This window comes from Schistocerca serialis, chromosome 5 (genome assembly GCF_023864345.2).
Source record: "Schistocerca serialis cubense isolate TAMUIC-IGC-003099 chromosome 5, iqSchSeri2.2, whole genome shotgun sequence".
Taxonomy (NCBI): Eukaryota; Metazoa; Arthropoda; class Insecta; order Orthoptera; family Acrididae; genus Schistocerca; species Schistocerca serialis.
Window position 1 is genome coordinate 276,159,784 of NC_064642.1, and position 21,526 is coordinate 276,181,309.

Consider the following 21,526-nt stretch of genomic DNA (forward strand, 5'->3'; position numbering starts at 1 on the left):
ACACACGCCGACGGGCGTCAATTCTGGAACAGGATAACTATTGAATGGTAGCAAGAAAAGTACGTAACTGCTTTATACTTAACTTTATTAGTTGATGACTACAGCATTCTTCTTGAGACATTTATACTATAACTCTCAAAGTAGGTAAGGCTAATGGCGCCTTGCTAGGTCGTAGCCATGGACTTAGCAGAAGGCTATTCTAACTGGCTCTCGGCAAATGAGAGGAAGGCTTCGTCCATATGGTCGCTAGCAATCTCCTCGTACAACTGGGACGAGTGCTATATCGTCTCTCGAGACCTGCCTTGTGGTGGCGCTAGGTCTGCGATCACACAGTGGCGACACGCGGGTCCGACATGTACTAAATGGACCGCGGCCGATTTAAGCTACCACCTAGCAAGTGTGGTGTCTGGCGGTGACACCACACAGTTCATAACCAATAGATTGTGGTCAGAGTCCACATCTGCCCCTGGAAATGTCTTACAATTTATAACCTGGTTCCTAAATCTCTGTCTTACCATTATATAATCTATCTGATACCTTTTAGTATCTCCATGGTTCTTCCATGTATACAACCTTCTTTCATGATTCTTAAACCAAGTGTTTGCTATGATTAAGTTATGCTCTGCACAAAATTCTACCAGGCGGCTTCCTCTTTCATTTCTTAGCCCCAATCCATTTTCACCTACTACGTTTTCTTCTCTCCCTTTTTCTACACTCGAATTCCAGTCACCCATGACTATTAAATTTTCGTCTCCCTTCACTATCTGAATAATTTCTTTTATTTCATCATACATTTCTTCAAATTCTTCATCATCTGCAGAGCTAGTTGGCATATAAACTTGTACTACTGTAGTAGGTGTCGGCTTCGTATCTATCTTGGCCACAATAATGCGTTCACTATGCTGTTTGTAGTAGCTTACCCGCATTCCTACTTTCATATTCATTATTAAACCTACGCCTGCATTACCCCTATTTGATTTTGTGTTTATAACCCTGTAGTCACCTGACCAGAACTCATGTTCCTCCTGCCACCGAACTTCACTAATTGCCACTATATCCAACTTTAACCTATCCATTTCCCTTTTTAAATTTTCTAACCTAACTGTCCGATTAAGTGATCTGACATTCCACGCTCTGTTCCGTAGAACGCCAGTTTTCTTTCTCCTGCATTTGTTACGGGTGAAAAAAGAAATCTTAAACAGCTTCTGAAGGAACAATGCTGGAACCCTCTCTTGTGATTAATACTCTGTTGGATATGGTCTTCCCCCAGTACAGTCGATAAATCATGCTGGGACCTATGCAAGCAACTTCAAGCACAGCCTACATGCTGTAATGGGGCAATATATGTGTATGTAATACGTTCATTACCCACAAGTAAACAGTGTTTGTTTTTTTGATACATCAGAAGAGAGAGATATAGCGAAATCTTACAGGAGGTTCTATTACAAGCAGTGGTATAACTGATTAAAGTGTGGATGCTGATAGTTCTCTTGAAACTGCACCGATTTCACTCATAAAACTAATAGAAATAGATTCTCATGGAATCAAGTCTGTTTTTATTATTATCATGGTAACTGCATGTTTAAAAAGCATTTGTTACCAGGAGTCCTCAGATTTTCTTTCGTACGTCATAACCTCTCATTATAAAGTAGAAACTACTTGAATTATATCTCATTGGGAAACCTAGAGACAATAGTGTTTTTTTCCTATGTGTGAGTAGATTGTGTGAAAGAGGCTGTGATGATTAATTTGCTCACAAAACTAGAACACCAGAATTTGCAGCATTTTACATACTTTACAGGCTTATCACTACAGGGGATCCATTGAGCAAAAATATAAAATGTAAGCACACAGACAGTAATTTAATTGTTTTCGATGTAACTGAAGACAGAGAGACATGGTAAAGTCTTATAGGAGGTTCCATTGCAAGGTAGGCTCTCATGATTCATTTCGTAAATGCCGATGTGCTATAGCTTTGCATTGTTAAAACGGAACTTGCCATAGTGTACAAAACAGCAATGTTGTCTTGAATTATAGTTTGTTGTCATCGAACATAACAATTATCACTTTTTCTGACACGTGAGCCAATACCATGAAAAATTGTGTTCTGTAATACTATTTCAATTGTCTGAAACGTTTGTGGTGCATATGTGCTTGAAAGTTTATTTATTGGCACTTATCTGAATGCGAGGGACACTCTCAGGTCATGTAATTTCTCCATTAGGCTGAAAGAAATTCCTTAGCATATTTGTTTCTTCTTCGTAGTTTAAAGTTTCGCTTTTCTTTACTCTGATGACAGATTCAAAATTATGTTGACATTCTGCAGTGATCGGTAATTTTCGAAGGAAAATAGTGGAAGCTTTCTTTCCCGGTTTTATTCAGAGTGTATGTGTGTAGCGGGTATAAAGTGATCATTAGTAATCGGCCATGATGTACTTTGTTGGATGTCACGAAACACTGAGATGCGAATTGTATTCTGCAGGCGAACATAAATACTATACCGATTTCGCTAAACTAAAAGAAAATTGACTGTGCCTATTTTCGTCGAAAATTTACATTTATCATCGACGCAATTATGTTCTCCTTTTTAATAAATGCTCGATTATAAGAAATGTGTTGATGTAAAATACAACTGTTCTCCATCGCGGAACAGGGATCACTTATGGTGGCAGTGTGGGGATAGTCCAGTGTGGTCTCATGACACAGCTACGAGGGCAGAATGGTACTGCTGTATTTCTCTTTTGTGTTGGCGAAGGCAATCGCCTCAAGAAGACCACAAGCTTGTGCCATGCCCTAGGGCCACAGTCTTAGGAAGACCCTGCTCTCAGATATCGCAGGGTTTGCAGTTGCTTTAAGCAGAAGCCTTCCATGTTTTTCGATCAGTCGATATTTGAAAAATATATCTGTAGATTTCTCCAGAATTTCGTTGTTTTCCAGAGGCGTCCAGTCTTTCAGAGGAATACGATTTACAGATTGCAGGAAGAGTTCTCTTCTTGCCTTTTGTCTATCGGTGCCACGAGGAAGATTTCTTTGAGGACCTCCAACGGCAAGATGGGACAGCCCTCTTCCCCTGCTTACAGTATGGAGAAGGAGGGAGGGAAGGAGGTAGGGATGAGGGGTGGAAGGGGTGAATGAGACCACGTACAAGGTGATTAGTTCGTGAGAGCTCATTGAGGAAGACACAGCTGCAACTGCTGCCATTTACAATCTTCTGGAGCCAGTCTTTGAGGTAGTTGTGTCATCATGATGTTTTTTTTCCCAATCCCCAACACATGTGTTGCATTATGACCCATTCATTATGAATGCTTTTTTTTTTCAGCCAATGATTGTTGAGCAGACATCGGTAGCGATCTCTGACATCAGACAGCAATAGATACAGTGCTCAGCTTTATGCTTTTAATACACTTATTAAACTCCTCTCTATCCCAAAACACTATCTTGCCAGTTGACATTTTTCCATCAAAATGAATAAAGATATTACCCTACACCACAGCCTTTTTACCACTAACTTGTAGGTGAAGGGTAGAGTTTGAGTGCATATGTCAATAGATTTGAGTGGTATTGTGAATTTTTTTCGCAGCAGGATGACACCAGTTGTATGGCATTGCCAATTTTGTACCTGTATTGCGATTTTAGGCAGTCCTGTAGCGCTATGCATATAGTTTTATAGTTAGGACGGATCTGAATGATTAATTATATAGTTAGGACCGATCTTCCTAACCAAAATAAATTAAGTACACTGACTTAACCCTTCTCTCTTGCATTTGGGCAGTTTCCATGTATTGGGGAGAGAAGTTGTGGAGGGGGGGGGGGGGGGGCTACACTTGGACTTTCCATCCAGAAATACCAGGGTTCGAGTCCTAGAAAGGGTACCACCATTTTTAATTTCCTGCCAATTCCAAGGACGCCTGGTGGTGTATTTGTTTTAGGTGGGGGGGGGGGGGGGGGGTTGGATTTGAGCTTTCCAACCAAATGGACCAGGGTCTGGGTCCCAGAAAGGATACTGCCATTATTAATTTCCCATCATTTCCTGGGTTGGAGTAAGGGGTAAGGTGTCAGCACAGCACTGGGACAAGGAAATTCTCTCCCAAATTCCAATATCCCACGAAAATTCGACATTCCTGCCAATAAGTTGGGTGAGGGTGCGGCAAGTAGGGACTGGGGAAGGGGCCGGGACCAACATGCAGGCTGAGGAAAACACATGATACCATCGTAGGGGGAGGTGGGGTGTGGTTGAGGTGTAATTAACTTATCAATTTAATTAATTTACATACCAGTTTTATATCAAAGGTGGGCTCATTCCCACATCTCCCTACCACTATTCAGTTCTTGTAGAATTCATATGGGTGAAATAAGGCATACACGACTAGTATTACTTCAACATGTTACTGAGTATACCGAACACAAATATTATTTCAGGGTTAGTAAAATGCAGATGCAGTGGCCCAGCATGGTGCTTACTGAAGCTCTTCCACTTACCATGGTAGGGACCATATAGAGCAAGAGGGGTGATACAAAGACAGTACAAAATATGCTCTGCCCCTCTCGATGCAGAATGGCTTACAGACCCGTCTTTAGACCCGTCTTTCCATTTGAACAGTACCACAGCCTACTCTATGCACTAAAATTTTGTATGTTAGAGTTGTAATTTGTTTATTGTGGGTTGTCTATGGTATCTGAGCAGGATTATTTAAGGCTGTTGTGTACATAGTTCCGTGTAGTCAGCGCATACACAACTTTCCCACTAGAACGCGCCCCACCAAGCACAAAAGCGCAGGTGCAGTGCTCGTCCATCTCCGCACTACGAGATTGCGCTGCCTTAGAGACGGGCCAAATTCTGCTTCTGCCAATCCGCGTATTAATATATAACGCAGCCAATGAGACTGTTGCTTACGTAGAACCTTTTCTCCTCGCGGATCACACTCGCGCAGTGATACCTGAACGCACGATGTATTATAATGAGTGTACAGACCTCCAATCAGTCAGACTCCATTTATCTGCACCTGTCTGTACCAGTCTGCATTTGTGTGTACCAGTGTATGGTCAAGTTTCAGTCTGCACCTAATAAGATTATCATATTCCTGTACATAGCAATGATGATAAATGTATAGACACTTTGTCAAGTATCAGAGATCTGTGAGAATAAGATTAACGTACCAAGACCAAAGGAACTTCAGGTTGTCAATTGTAAATAGCATCCAGAATCAAGTTAAGTAATGTTTATGCTTGTTATTATTTTAATAAATGTGTGTGAAAATTAATCAAGTTCTGTTTAAAGTTGGTCACCGTCAATCTGCTACTCTAAGCGTGCAAGTGGCATTTCTATCGTCTGACTTAACGGCAGAAGATAAACACGCCACAATAAGACCACGAGACATATTGCTGACACTCGCCTACTTTGTTAGAGCGACAAGTCAAATAATCTGATGGTGTGTGTACCGAAGGTCTTACAGTACGCACACCACAAAGGCTTACCATTGAGCGGGTCGCTACAGAGGTTATCATACTGGATTTGTGTTCGGCCACCCATATTTAGGTTTTCCGTGATTTCCCTAAATCGCGAAGAAAATTGTTCTTTAACAGAGCACGGATGATTTCCTTCCTCATGCTGCCATAGTATGAGGTTATGCTGCGTCTCTAATTGCCTCAGCTTGGACGGGACGTTTCACCCTTATCTCCCTTCTTCTTTAAAATTTTTATGTTATTCAAAAAATTTACATCAGGCCATAGTGCCCAGACACCGCCTTATTGAAGCATTCAGTATTTTCGAAATTTTTCAGGCATGCCATGACCATGTTCTGATTAACTGGAAAGGAGACAGACATATCGAGAACTGTGCGAATAATTTCATAAGAAAATTGGAAATTAAACAGCACGCCTTATAGAGGCAATGAAATATTATAGAAGTTTCTTAGTGTTAAGGCAGCAATGGAAGGTAGTGGAAAGCACTCTCCTACAAAATTAAAACATGTCAGTGGAGTAGCAACGAGTTCGAAATGTGAGCTCGAGGAAGAAAGATTTTGTCAGTCGAAATGGGTAAATGGTTCAAGAAAAAGCACTTACCTGAAATGTTTAATGAGAAGGGAATGAGATCACCGTGGAAATTTCAGAGGATAGTTTTACAGACAATGTAATAACTGTACAGACTGTTTATATACTCGTTTAATGACTGCAAAGATGATACTTACGTTGCGATTGAAGGCCACAGAACAAGAGAGAGCCATTTGGAGGACTTCACTGAGATATTTCACAGGAAACTCATACCCTATGAAAGGAGAACTACATAATTAAATGTCGTGTATAGCATGCCGAAGAAAGACAATGGTGTGATGATTACTAACTTGCTCAGCGAATTAAGTGTAAGAAGGAATAAGAAATGTTACCAACAGTTGGAATGGTACAAATGATAGAGGCAGATCTACGTAACAGAGTATTAACAGACCTTGTAGGTGAAAATTAGTGCCTGCCTGGCTAGCCACGCGGTCCAGCGCGCTGTTTCCCGAGCGGGAAGGCGTGCCGATGCCCGGCAAGAATCCGTCCAGTGGATTAGTGTCGAGGTCCGGTGTGCCGGCCAGTCCGTGGATGGTTTTTAAGGCTGTTTTCCAACTACCTTGGCGAATGTGGGCTGGTTCCCCTTATTCTGCCTGTTACACTATGACAGCGATTGCTAAACAAACACTGTCTCCATGTATTCGTACACAATAATTACTCTACCACGGAAACATTTGAGGTTTTACTCAGCTTGTACAAGATGTTACAGGGGGGGGGGGGGGGGGAGGGGGTGTCCACTGGGGACCAAACCGCACAATAAGCCTGGTTTTGGTGTGGGGCGGCGGTCGGGTGGGTGGACTTCTGTGGCCTGTTGTTGGGTTGTGAATCACTGAGGGCTATGGTGTGAAAAAGCCTCTACATCGTTTCTAGGTCCCCTGTTTAATACACACACAGTCGGTGAAAGATAAGCAATTAACTGAAATGTTCCATTAGAGTGGAATGACAACACTGTAGCCATTTCTTTGAATGGCGTGACGAAAAAATCAAGAAGTGTCCATACTGTTTAAATAGTCACTGAGATCACTTCAGCCATTTCGTTGAATGCCTTAAGGAACAAAGCAAGAAGTAGCTGTACTGTTTAAACAGCCACTGAGACACTAATGTAAGCTGTACAGAGTAGAACTAGTGCGTGTGATAATTTAATAAGACGGTGTATACAATACCCGGAACACTAGAAAGCTGTCTCAAAACAACTCACGGCGATGTCTGAGAAAATATGAGAGCATAACAAAGAAAACATTGTGTAGTGTGTGGAACATGTGAAAGGGTTAGATGATTACTAACTTGTTCAGCGAATTAAGATATCTGCAGTACGTCATGTTTCCCTCACTGGCAATGGTGTGAGCGACAGCCGTAGAACCAAGTGATTCCTTTGGTGCCGGAGCATGTTTTCTCCCACGTCTGATGAAAGACAGTGTGATCAGACGTAGGTCATTTAATGCGGAAGGTACGATAATTCGTTTTTTTCTGCATTTCTTTTTCCTCCGTCGGTCTTCTCAAGGTTTAATGCAGCCTGCGACTACTTACTCTGCTACACCAAGCTTTTTATCTTTGAATAGCACTTGCAACCTAGGCCTGTAAATATTTTCTGGATGCATTTCTCTATAGGTTTTATCCTCGACAGCTCCCTCTTGTACTTTGAAAGTTATTTCCTGATTTTTAGCACATTTCATGTCATCGTATCCCTTCTGCCTGTCAGTGTTTTCCATATATTCCTTTCCTCGTCGATTCTGCGGAGAGCGTCCTCGTTCGTTGTCTAATCAGTCCATCTAATTTTCAACATTTTTTCGTATCACTACATCTTAAATGCTTCGATTCTCATCTTCTTCGATTTTACCACAGTCAATATTTCACTATCATACGATCTAAGCTCCTAACATACATTCTTAGAAATTTCTTAGTCAAATTAAGGCCTATGTTAATTACTTGGGGACTTCTCCTTGCCAGGAATTCCCTATTTGCCAGTGCAGTCTGCTTTTTATGTTCTTGTTGCACCGGCTACTATGCATTATTTTGTTGGCTACGTAGCAGAATAATTTAACTTCGTCTACATCGTGATCCCCAATTCTGTTTAGTTACACGCTGCTCTCATTTCTGCTACTTATCATTACTTTAGTCTTCCTTCTATTTATTCTTCAGCCATATTCTTTACTCAGTAGGCTGTTAATTCCATTCAAAAAATTGTGTAACTCTGCTTCACTTTCACTAAGGATAGCAATGTCATCAGCGATCTCTATAATTGATATACTTTCACCTTGAATTTTAAGTTACTGCTGGTCAACATTACGGAGAAATCGGTTTCGATTTCCGACAACGATGCTATAGAGTGTTTAACCCATAAAGTCCCAAAATAATTTTTTTAATTGAATTTTTTATTCCTTAATTATAATGTAGATAGTGTATGAATCCCAATAAGTACAAAAATAGCCAAAGAATATTAAAACATGCTGATGTAATGGCCATCCTCAAAATAGGACACTGGGATTAGGACACTGGGATCTAACAGTACTGTGTAGCACACTAAACTGTATTCTAGTCTCAACTATTTATTTCTTGTGAAATGGTACAATCCACTTAACACACAGTGTTACACGGCATTTAACACGATATGTTTATGGTTTCCCGTTGCATTTAGCTCTTACACATCTTCTTCGCGTGCTTCTTTTCTCAATCATATGACCAATTCCATGAAATCTGATGTCTGGTATCACTCTCAACTGACTTGATAGGTATTCCATTCGACATCCAATATTCGGTCTTCCAGTCTACAATTTCAGGTATATAACTGTAACAGCACGTCTGAGAGCCAGTAAATCTTGTGCATTTTTCCCATGTACTAGTCTGTAGAGGAGTCAGGCATTTACGAGGGCTATTTCCAGCAAACGTGTAATACGACCCAATACCATTTTTTCCCTCCAACTACCGTCGCATATTTTCCAACTAACCAGTCATGGTTATCAACACCTCTCATGTACGCGTTTTACGACTTCAAAACTGCAGATTGTTGCACTTGTGTCGTCGTACTTGCTTGTCTACTGTCCCGCGTAGCTGCTCCCAAAGGTTCAACTTGGTCAAAATTTGTATCAATTGTAACGCATCTGTTGTCGTGCCGTCGAATAAATTTCACCATTCCTGTCGAACTGGTAGTCATAGTTTCCTCGAACAGTCTTCTTCAGTTCGTTGCTGCTCAGTAGTGGACAGTCGCAGACTAGTTTCTCTCTGACATTCCCAGTTGCTCGAAAACTCAAATTTCTCAGATGAATCACGAGATGTCTACTAGTGAAGAAATTGTCAAAGTACACATAATGATTCTCGGGTTTTTCAATGCAGTGCAACATGTTTAGGACTACTCTTGATCCCAATAGTAGATCATCCCTTGCAGTATCTTCTGGATCCTTTCTACAGTATATATCAAATTTGAAAGAGTAGCCACTTGCTCCACAAAGAGACCACAACTTATAGGCAAATCTAATAGGCTTGTCTCGGATAAAGTCCATCAGGAACTGTTATTTACTAATGGGTAAGATACTCATAAATATACTTACATAATACACTGTAATTTCAAAGTAACTTCATATCCTGTAATTTATATATAAAAGAGGGGTCATTACTTACCTCAGCTACAAAATCTAGTGAAATTACCACGTTCTAACAAGAAAATACATCAGCAGTAGCAGAGTTTCATATTGGAACGTGCACCAATACAAATAACTGAAATGATAACACCAAGTCCCAGTGTCCTATTTCGAGTACACCAAATTTTATAACAATGGAAAACAATGCATATAACTCCAACTGAGCTAACAATTCAAGTAGTTTAAAAGACACATTGTTGACTATAAATAATCGCAAAAAGATATTTGCCACATATTAAAAATATTACTAAGTTGTCGATAAAGTAAATACCTGTAATAACGAAAAGTGTGCCTTAGTATTCAATAATGAATTAATGGTAGGATTTATTACTTTTACTTTCCTCTAAGCATACATTTGTTATAAAAAGCATCAACAAATGACGTAGAACAATAATAGATGCAAATTAATAATTTACTGTGTATTTATAAATAAATATGTGCTCTGTCCTCAAAATAGTACACTGGTACTTAATGGGTTAACTAGTTTTTTTTACACCATGGACCTCGGCCGGGGAGACGAGAACTGCAGAAGAGCTAAGTAATATTTCGTCAAATGGCGATAATTTACTTGCACGTCGTGAGGAGAATAACGCGTGACATGTCACGAATTGGACGATAAAAGCCTCTCGGAAATGGTCCTTCATATGAACACATCAAACCAGAACAAAATTCATACTGAGCAGACAGTAAGTCTTGGCTAGCTAAAAGAGACGCAAATACCAGAAATATTTAAAACTGGCACGATAGGAATGGCGGAAGAAAATGGGGCGAAATTATCTAAACAGAGCCTGTTTACAAAAGTGGAACCAGTAAATTTAAGATAAAGAGGAAAACTAAGGCAAGAGTGTACTTTGACGTTTTAGCTAGGGACAGAAGACGTGACAGATACTCCTTATACTACAGTCATGGATTATTACTCAAAGAAGCATTATTTTAAGCGATCGCGGACTGTAGTGGGCCAGCCGTGAGGTAGACTGCAATCAATATCACAACTGTTGGTAATATTACTGTTATTGCAGCTTTGTTTGGCATCATATGGAGAGTACAAAACGTACAGTGTGTCTTATACAGCCAAACTGGCTACACGATAAATCAGTGAAAAACAGTACCGAAAAGCCAGCAGCCATTCCTTCGAGACTACTTTGCATGTAAACAGTTTTTAAGCCGAAAGAAGATAACAGGACTAGTCGGCAGGCATTATACGGCCTCCAAGGGATGGAAGTTAAACTGAGCGACCGCTGAGTCGGTTCCTAAAAATTACAATCCTCTTCAAATGAATCAGGAACGGTAATTGTAATCCTCTTTTCGCTTAGCCGACACGCGTGGTAGCTGCTGCTCAAGTCCGCTTTTTTGAACATCCCTTGCCTCTATGCTGGCTGCGTTGTTTTTGCAGCACCTCCGCCGACAAGAGCACTCAGGTCCTGGATGCTGAGACAGCAATGTGGTTTAAACCCTAGAGAAATTAAGCTGAGGCAGCAGCGGAATGTACTTTCGTGCCACTAATATGCTTAACCGTGTATTCAAAACAACACTTGTCGTTTTAATTGTACTCTTGCTACCCATATGAAAGGAAAAACTCGGTGTGAAAAAAGAATCCATAGTCGCTATTTTCGAAGAACATACAAGATATAGCAACACATAAGAAAGCTCTTACACGTAAGAAGTGCTATGAAGTCTCTTACCTATAAGTAACACTTCATATTTACCACAAATACTATGAATTAGTGCTTGCGAAACTTAGCCGAAAATGTCGTAGACACGAAGAACAATCTTTGTATTATGCCAAAGAAGGCTAAGTCCACTGCATTAAGAGGGTCTAAGATTATTATGTTTCAAATAGTTACTGAACATAATCAAATACACAATGATTTTGAGTAAAAGTGAATACCAAACATAGTTACATCACCAGTGCACCTTACCGAATTACCACGAATAGGAGATATATAGGTATTGAGGGCCATGAGATGAGGCTAACAGGCATTTGGGGATCTGTCCTTTGACGTTTGATCTTGTCCTCTGTCCTCCTCACTCCTCCTGCCTCCATCTCTCGCTGTCTCAGCTGACTTTCCCCGAAACATCCCCTCCTTCACATTTCTCTGCTACACCCCTCCCCCACTATCCTTCACCTTTCCTAGGCCACACTCCGTCTCTCCTTCCCTTCCTTAATTTCATGAAATGGCTCAGTCAGATAGAAATTAAACCAAACATATACTTGATACTCTTAATAACGACTTAGTATTTTTGTCTCTAAGCCACACCCATTTTTTTAATTGGTCCAAAAGAGAGCTTCCTTTAGCAATTATTGTCAGGGGTATGTCATCATTCTCAGTGAATGGTGTTGGCACTTGCATGCAAATAAAAATAGGAATATCTTCGCATGTGTGCACAGAGCCATCTTCCCTGTATCCCAAGAGATGCTATCAGAGACTTGCTGTGCATCCGAAATTGCAGCGTTATGGCATTCAATCTTGTGTATGGCTTCTGACATTTGTCACAAGAGGCGCCATGCCTCATCAAACTGGTGCCATCTTTCGACTGCTAACACAGAAGCTTTACGTATTTCATTGCACTGCGCAGTTGGACATACAACATTTTCTAACAAAGCCTCTTTGTTCGTAAACTGTCCAAGAAACTCACAGTACCTGTCCAACGGAAGCTTTACGGTCAAAGACGTATGACCATACACCTCCTTCCACTTTGTCATGAATAAAGCTTGGGAGACACGGCGCTCCTTTAAGAATTTTACTATTATCTTCTCAAGATGGAAAACTTTTTCAGCGTTCTCTGTGACACTGTCCCCTCATTAGTAGATATAATATATTTTTTTCACAACCTACGCACGATTTGTGTATATAATGCTCCTCTACTGTTTTTCACGCAGCACGCGTATTTCGCACATTGTGTGTTACTACTTCTAAGGGCTCTCAACACCAATTTCACTACTGACTTCACTTAGTTGCTATGCAATGTACTGTGCCGTTTCCCTTTCCTCGCCAGGTTGAATGCTTTTATTGAATGGTCCATCCACTCTAAATCAGTGTTGCAGCAGCTGAACAATGCAACTTCTTTGTGGCAAATGTCTTCACACGGTGGTATTGGGCAGAATGCAAAGACGTGCTAAGCCGGTGGTGATAAGCACGTTCATAACCATGCTGCATTTTCTGAAACGTTTGTTTCAAATAATTCGAAATCAGCGTAGATAGTGGAGCAGCAGAAGATATATAGCCCTAGCAAAGATTTGCTCATCAACTGCTGGACGAATATCCTTATTCCCCAGTGAAAGCAGTTGTGGTATATCTTCCGTAGGTTGTTTACTGAGAGAAGAACCAGAAGGCACCGCTGATTATAGAGTACATGAGGACACTGTTCTTTATGTTTTAACATTCTGGAGGGCATTATTTTCATACATTACTTTCTCCTTTTTATGTGCTATGCATAATACGGAGCTGCCCATTTAAGAGATTGAGGGCAATGATCGCGTCTGATAAAATCTTCTTTTAATCGTGACGCCAGTAGTTTATGATGTTTAGTTTTACAATTTTTACCTGTTACTCCTGTCTTACCATCATCGAAAAGATTTCGCACCATTGCTCGAGGTTGAATTCCAGTAATTGTATTATCCTGTTTTATTCAACTGAGATGCATCAGCATTGTCTGACCTTAAATAGACCTGAAGGCAGTGACCGTAGTTTACTTCTACGTGTTTCCAGGTTCATTCAGTTCAGTCCAGCATGACAGTCCGCGACACGTATGCAGTACATGCTGCTTAATGGTATAGAAGATTATGAGACAACTGAGATGAGATGAACCATTCCTACCATTCTCACATGGCTTTAACGGTTTGAAACATTATAATTTTTCGGTTCAACTGTACTAAACCGTATTTTTTATATCTCTAGTTACAATTTCAAAGCATTACTTATAGTGCTAAACCAATTTCAAATCGTCCAGTGTAGCAGGTACAGCTGATGACTAGTTCTGCACTCTCGAAAATGGTCCGAAGCTATAGTGCTAACTTTATCATCGGGTATGAAGCGTTTACTGACTTTTGTTGACACTGCCAGTTTACATTGCTTTGTAGTCTAAACTGTATGTAACTTGGATTAATTAGATACAGAACAGTCGACTTATCAATATTTTAGTACAAATTATCCGTAATTATCACTGTTTTCGTGAAATGGGCTTCACACCTTTGCTCTACGATCTACACGTGTTTCACTTTCGAGAGCACACCGTTTTGCTTTCAGTCTTATGATTTTTGTAATAATGTCCTCCAATAATTCATCTCTCACTAAACCAACCTTTTATTGACATATCAGCTTTTTTGATAAGTTCTTATCGGACGAAACTGGTGAGGTCATCGGTCCCTAGGCTTACACACTATTTAATCTAACTCAAACCAACTTACGCTAAAAACATCACATACAACCATGCCCGAGGGAGGACTCGAACCTCCGACGTGGGGAGCCGCGCGAACCGTGCAAGGCGCCCCAGATCTCGCGGCTACAAAGCGCGGCACACGTAAGCTGTTAAAATGTTATTACCCAAGTAAACCGAAATGTGAAGCTACCTATGCATATATTTTTTAATAATTTTATTAATAATTGGGGTAGTTACGCGAAATACACTTTGAGATCAAATGTATCCGGACAACCCCAAAAACATACGTTTTTCATATCAGGTTCAAATGGCTCTGACCACTATGGGACTCAACTGCTGAGGTCATTAGTCCCCTAGAACTAAGAACTAGTTAAACCTAACTAACCTAAGGACATCACACACATCCATGCCCGAGGCAGGATTCGAACCTGCGACCGTAGCGGTCTCGCGGTTCCAGACTGCAGTGCCTAGAACCGCACGACCACTTCGGCCGGCTCATATTAGGTACATTTTGCTGTCACCAACAGCCAGGTACTCCATATCAGCGACCTCAGTAGTCATTAGACATCGTGAGAGAGCAGAATGGGGCGCTCCGCGGACATCACGGACTTCGAACGTGGTAAGGTGATTGGGTGTCTGACACTTGTGTTGTACGTCTGTACGCGAGATTTCCGCACTCCTAAACATCCCTAGGTTCACTGTTTCCATTGTGATAGTGAAGTGGGAACGTGAAAGGACACATATAGTAGAAAAGCGTACAGGCCGACCTTGTCTGTTGAGTGACAGTATACCTTCTCCTCTTGTCACTCTTGAGCAGAATAATCGTTATTACTAGCTGAAATTTATTGAAGGACCCAACTAGTCTTTCTCCTCTCTTATTCCTAGTACCAAGCGCATATTCTCCCTTAACACTCTCTTTTACTTCTTCGTCTATCACCGCATTCCGGCCAACATGTTCATTACGTTTCATCTCCTTTTAAGTACTTTTTAGAACGTGAAAGGACACATATAGTAGAAAAGCGTACAGGCCGACCTTGTCTGTTGAGTGACATTGCCCTTGTATAGACCCCCTACATCCTCCTTCCACCTTTCTGCTTTCTCTTCTTTGCTTAGAACTGGGTTTCCATCTGAGCTCTTGATATTCATACAAGTGGTTCTCTTTTCTCCAAAGGTCTCTTTAATTTTCCTGTAGGCAGTATCCATCTTACCCCTAGTGAGATAAGCCTCTACATCCTTACATTTGTCCTCTAGCCATCCCTGCTTAGCAATTTTGCATTTCCTGTCGATCTCATGTTTGAGACGTTTGTATTCCTTTTTGCCTGCTTCATTTACTGCATTTTTATATTTTCTCCTTTCGTAAATTAAATTCAATATTTGTTCTGTCACCCAAGGATTTCTATTAGCCCTCGTCTTTTTACCTACTTGATCCTCTGCTGCCTTCACTACTTCATCCCTCAAAGCTACCCATTCTTCTGAAGCTGTATTTCTTTCCCCCATTCTTGTCAATTGTTCCCTGATGCTCTCCCTAAAACTCTGTGCAACCTCTGGTTTAGTCAGTTTATCCAGGTCCCATCTCCTTAAATTCCCACCTTAATGGTCCAATTAGTCCACTAATCTCGAATTACTGTAGCACAACGGTTAGCGACTTTAGGATTTCACAGGACCTACTAAGGGCCTGAGGGCTTAAGAGAAACTGAGGAGCAATGTGATTAATAATTGTGATGTGTGGGAGTAGTCTAACATTTACTTACCAATACTATTGAAGCTCATTATTATTATTAGTAGTAGTAGTATTATCTTATGTGTATCTATAAATCAATTATTGGGACACAGATATGACACCGAAATGCAGAGTCCATTTACTCATTTCAAGGTTTCTTGGTTTCACTACTGATTTATTACATCTGGCTGACACTATCCTCTCATTAGCTCACATATCTGATGCAAAGTCAATATGATTCTGAAACTTAGTTAATATTATTCAGTACAAAACTATGAAGCAGCTGGTTTGCGATGTAGTAGGATGCAACAAGCTTTCTCGGGGTTTGGGGATCTAAATCGAACTAGTGCATGAAACATACAAAAAGGACACATAAAGCAATTAATCTACAGTGATTTGACTAAACTGAACGTTCGGTAGGACATAGAGAGGTTTGGGAAGTACCAGGAAGTTGCGTGATGCTACTCCTGCGAATTTGTCTCTACCACATACAAAGCTACAAAAGTGTTAAAGACGCTGAAAGGCAGACACTTTCGAAATACATACGTAACCATCTCGCCCATTAGCTCTGTCTTGTTGTACGCTCTAATTACGACACCAAGTAAATTGATGACTGAACATGTGGTGACTGATGGCCCAAATCTATCAATTTCGAAAAATTCTATAACTCCAACATTATTCAAATTCGAAGGAGAAGATATGGCATTTAGTTGGAGGACATATGGTGACCGATGGCCAAACTCAGTTACTTTCGTAAATATTCTGTGACTCCGAAATTATTCAAGTTAAGCAGTGGTTCGGGGATTCACTGAACACCGGGATAGAAAGGTCCGTACACTGAACATGGCCAAAATGAACTAGTGTGCAGTTTCAGAGGATTTTCTGGCGTATGGCCGAAATCTATCAATTACACAATATGAACACAATCTGATATTAGACCAAACGAAAAAATAAAAACAGTTCGTGGACAGAAGGAAAATGGAATCTTTTTCACAAGCAGTCCCCTCATCTTTACATTGCAGATTCAAGCACAGGGCGCAAATCCTAACACATATCCTGGAACTACGTAAGGCACACGAAGTTTCTCCAGTCCCCTGGATCCTCACCAGAACACTGAATATTCGGTATTCACAAATAGTATTCATCGTCACGATGAACAACCGATCTGAACTGATTGAAATACCAAGTCAATACAAAATCACAATCTTTGTTCACAGTCTCAGAGATAAAAAGCCAAGTGCATTCATTGCTTTCGAGCCACAAATGAAAAGTGAGAGAAAGCTTTATCTTCTTCATACCACGGGCAGAAATGGTAGGGACACGAAGAGACACTTCTTGCTCGCACCTACACTTCGAAAGTAACAGACTTCTGACAGCAAGTTGTCGCACAAGTAGCACATAGTTTTAATGAAAGCTACACCTACTGCCCCATTTGAGGGTAACGTCTCGTAATGCACTGGTCTCCAGTTCGTATGTTTTGGGAAAGAATGCATGGAAATTTGTAAATACATCGGCAAATACCATGACATCGATCTTACAAACTAATCCACAGTAGTCAAAAGTATTGCATTCGGATAAACAGCATACTTTGCTTGGTCTTTAATATTCATAGTTCACCACTCACGTTCTTTTTGAACGGTTGAGTTGGCAGCAACTGTTCATCCAACAAAACTGGTTCCTTAGCCATACATTCATATCGAAACACGACTCCCTCGTTACTCAAATTAAACTGATCACTGTCGGAAAACTACTTTATTGTTGTTTTCAGCTCGTCAGTCTGAAGGTATATACCCGTAGACTAGGTTCCGGCCGTCCGCTGTACTACAGACGCACGTCGAGATCGACGCATTGTGCTTGCAGCGATAGCCTACCGAACATCGTTCAGGGAAGAAATCACGGTGCATGTTGCTCCTGCTCCATTGCCAAGGATCACTGGGAACCTTCTGCTAGCAGCAAGACTAAAATCACGTGTGCCCCTTGCCAGACTACCTCTGAACCACAAGTCCACTAAGCACAGTTACTCTGGTGACATGAAAGAGTCGTCTTCAGTGTTGAGACTGGGTCTGCCTGCATGCGAGTGATGGACATACACATGCACGGTGTAGACAAGGCAGAGGCTTATTCCGAAATTAATTCGCCGTTGATACACAGGTCCCACCGCAGGCTTGATGGTGTGGCGGGCCATCAGTAGTTCGTGGTCATATATGGTGTTGCTGTAGGTAATAGTAACCAGTGCCCGCAAAATTGCACAGGTTCTTATCCCCTTGCTACTTCCATTTCTTCGATATGAATTTATATCAATTTTCAACATGACAGTTAACGTCCACGTGCTGCGAGACCACCAGATCTCTCGCCAAGTGAACACTTATGGGTGATGATAAAGTGCAAACTTACTCGTTCCCCAGAACTTGCAAGAAATATTGCGAAAATGCAACAAAATCTGACAATCTTTGAGGCAGGATGCCATTTGGTATTTTATAACTATCTGCATGCGAGAATATACGGCTGCATTGCCACCAGATCCAATTGTTTTCACTCCCTTTTTTGTCACGTGTCGTGTTGAATTTCTCATCACGTAAGTATAGAATAACGAACTACCCGTCACGTCACATGCCAATAAAATGACATCGTCCTTGAGTTTGCTGTGTTTTCTCCAGGCTTTGAAATTCTAGTGAGCATGGCAAAAGCTGAACGAATCTGTAAATGATGTTTCAGTGAGACAGTTTTCGCAAATATTTTATGCTTTTCCATATTCTCAAAATCATAGAAACACTGCATGGATTTATTTCTACGATTTCATTATGCTCCTATTCTACCACTACTTCGCACAGGCACACGAAAATAAAGTGAGAGTCATAAATTGTTAGTTTGTGAAACCCTGCAGACGCCATAAATGAGACCAAAAATTTAAATTACAGCGAGCGTGCGTAGCTTCCATAAATCACCTAGTAAAATGAGTTCGACCCATGTTTTTCACATAGATTTCTTTGTAGCATTCCTTGTACATGTGTCAAATTCGTGCTGCTAGAAGCGCTTCTTCGTTTTTGCGCTTAGTAATCTTCTGCCTTTTTTGCAATAAGCAGTTTTTAATGATCTCACCAATCTGATATGGCTGTTTGCTAATCCATTCAATCCAGTTAGCACGTCGGTTCATCTGGAACTCTAAATATTCCTCACTGTACGTACAGTGTACGTAGGAAGCAATACTGTATGGCTCATCCACCTGAAATTTTTCAGTAACAACAATTTGTAACAAGCATTCAGTATCTGCACATATAAAAAACAGCAATTGTAAATGTTTCAGTGTTTGTCAAGTTAAGTGAACTGTGTCTCCGCTTTGGGGATAACAGTGTCAACAGATTTGAATTGGGAAGTCAGCTGCTAACTTTTATTTAGTTTGAAAATAGGGCAAATATTGCTCACATATTTCCATTAAATTTTGAGAAGCTGTAATACTACCTTCTGCTGGCTTCTTAAGATTTTTTATTTAGCTGAAATATTAAATTTTCGTATTTACAACCGGCAGCTTGGAAAAAAAAATGTAATGTTTCTTAAGAATACAATTTTTCAGTATCTGCAACGGAACCTCTTCGTACTCTTCACCTAAAACTTCCGGTCTGGTAGGTCGTGCTCGATGTATAAAACTCTCCCCTGACGTCTGCGGGAGACATCCTCCGAGGTAAAGCGGCAACTCTTCGTACGCTATTCCTTCGTTTTCTATTGTAGTTCACATAACCATTAAATCGTGCTCAGAGTACTGAATGCTATATGCAATAACATTTACGTTTTATTTGTTTCAGTCAATATTTCCGATTCTTCAGATTGCTAGGAAATGAAATGTTTTCAGAGTTTGAAGCATCTGAATAAGGCAGAAAATTTTACAGGCAACGCACATGGTTATTTTCGGGGCACAAGCCAGCTATAATTGACCATTTGAAAAAATAGTTATAAGTCTTTGAATAAACATTTATTATAGCAAATTTGCTTGAACATTGGGTAATTTTCCATTTACTCCTGCTTAAAAGAATTTATTTGTATACACCTTAACGCAAAGTTTCAAAATTTGGTTTACCATTCAAACAGAAACGTGAAATTTTAAATTTTCCAGTTATTTAAGAAAACCTAATTTGTATCTGTTGTTGAATATTGCAGTGCTATTCCTTGATGTGTCAGGAAACGTTAGATACGCAGTTAATGTACATTTCTCCAATTTTATCTAACTTGTAAAGTAGGAATTTAGAGACAAGTCAGACAAATACACAAGATGTAAATTTTAACCTTCGTTGAAACTACGTTGACACTATATGCCGCATAATTTTTTCTTGAACGCTTCTGTAGCTTACTTATACAAGTTGTTGATGGTGCTATCACTTTAAGACGATGATACTGATATACTGAATCTGGGGAATACTCCCAACTTAATGAAAACAGCTGAAGACATTTATTCCAACATTTACATTCAGGCGAAAATCGGTTCCAGATTAACTAGCTGCATAACATTTAATAGTGGTATTAGTCAAAGTGATTCCATGAGCATGATATTTTTTAATATGGTCATATACGAGGTAATAAATAAGGTATTTCTTGGTAGTGGTTATAGGATGGAGGACGAGGAAATAAAAATCATTTGTTATGCTGATGACTCAGTTCTCCCGGCAAACCTGGGGATAACCGGCAGAAACGTTTACACATGTTTAACGTGGTAGGCAGAAAACTAAATATAATCATATCAACTCAAAAAACCAAATGTAGGAAAACACGTGTGAAACGAATTACATGAAAACGGGAAGTGGATGGAAACAATATTCTACAGGTAATGACATTTAAATGTCTTAGTATTGAGATGTCCAGTAGCGGAAAGTCGAAATTGAAATTAAAAGACAAACAGTAAAAGCAAACAAAGAGGCCAGTTGCTTAAATGATGCCATCTGGGAAAGCAAGTATATTCAGAAACATGCAAAGGCAATAATATAAAAAAGAAATAGGGAGACCAATTAAGACACACATGGATTCGACTTTTGGAAACCACGGAAGTGAAAATTGTGCAGAGTTTTACAGGGAAGACACACACACACACACACACACACACACACACACACAGAGAGAGAGAGAGAGAGAGAGAGAGAGAGAGAGAGAGAGAGTTAGAAAGAAGTGAAAGCATTAGAAAAGCAATTAAGATTCCATCAACGAATGGGTAATAAGAGAAATCATGAATGGAACGAATACCAGAGAGGATGGATCAATAGAAGATTGTGAAAATCGTAGGAAGTAAATTACTCATTTGAAAAAAGCAATATTGGCTGCTCAAAGGAAAAGTTGGAGGTACAGTCTCAGGGTAGACTGAAGCGTACTGAAGGAAATAGGCTTTGGCCTAGCAAGGAGAAGAAGAAGGAAAAAACGTTGTTACTGAAAAATATATAGTTTCTGTAACTGTTGTGTGTAATCATGTTTCATTAGTAATAATCACCAATATTTGAAACAAAACAGTTTTCTTATATTTAGAAAAAAATAATATACAAAATCCATCACACAAACAATCTGAAATTGCTTGACCACAACAACGAAGAGCTAACTTGCTTACTCTGTTAGTGAAAACTGGTAGTTATGCGTCTGTAGCCGTTTGGGAACCTTAAACTTATCATTACGACAGTTCATAACCTTTTAAAAGCACAATCCTTGGAAATCTGTTCAACAGTGTCACGAAAATAATGCATATGAACACTTGCTTTGTAGATGGTTC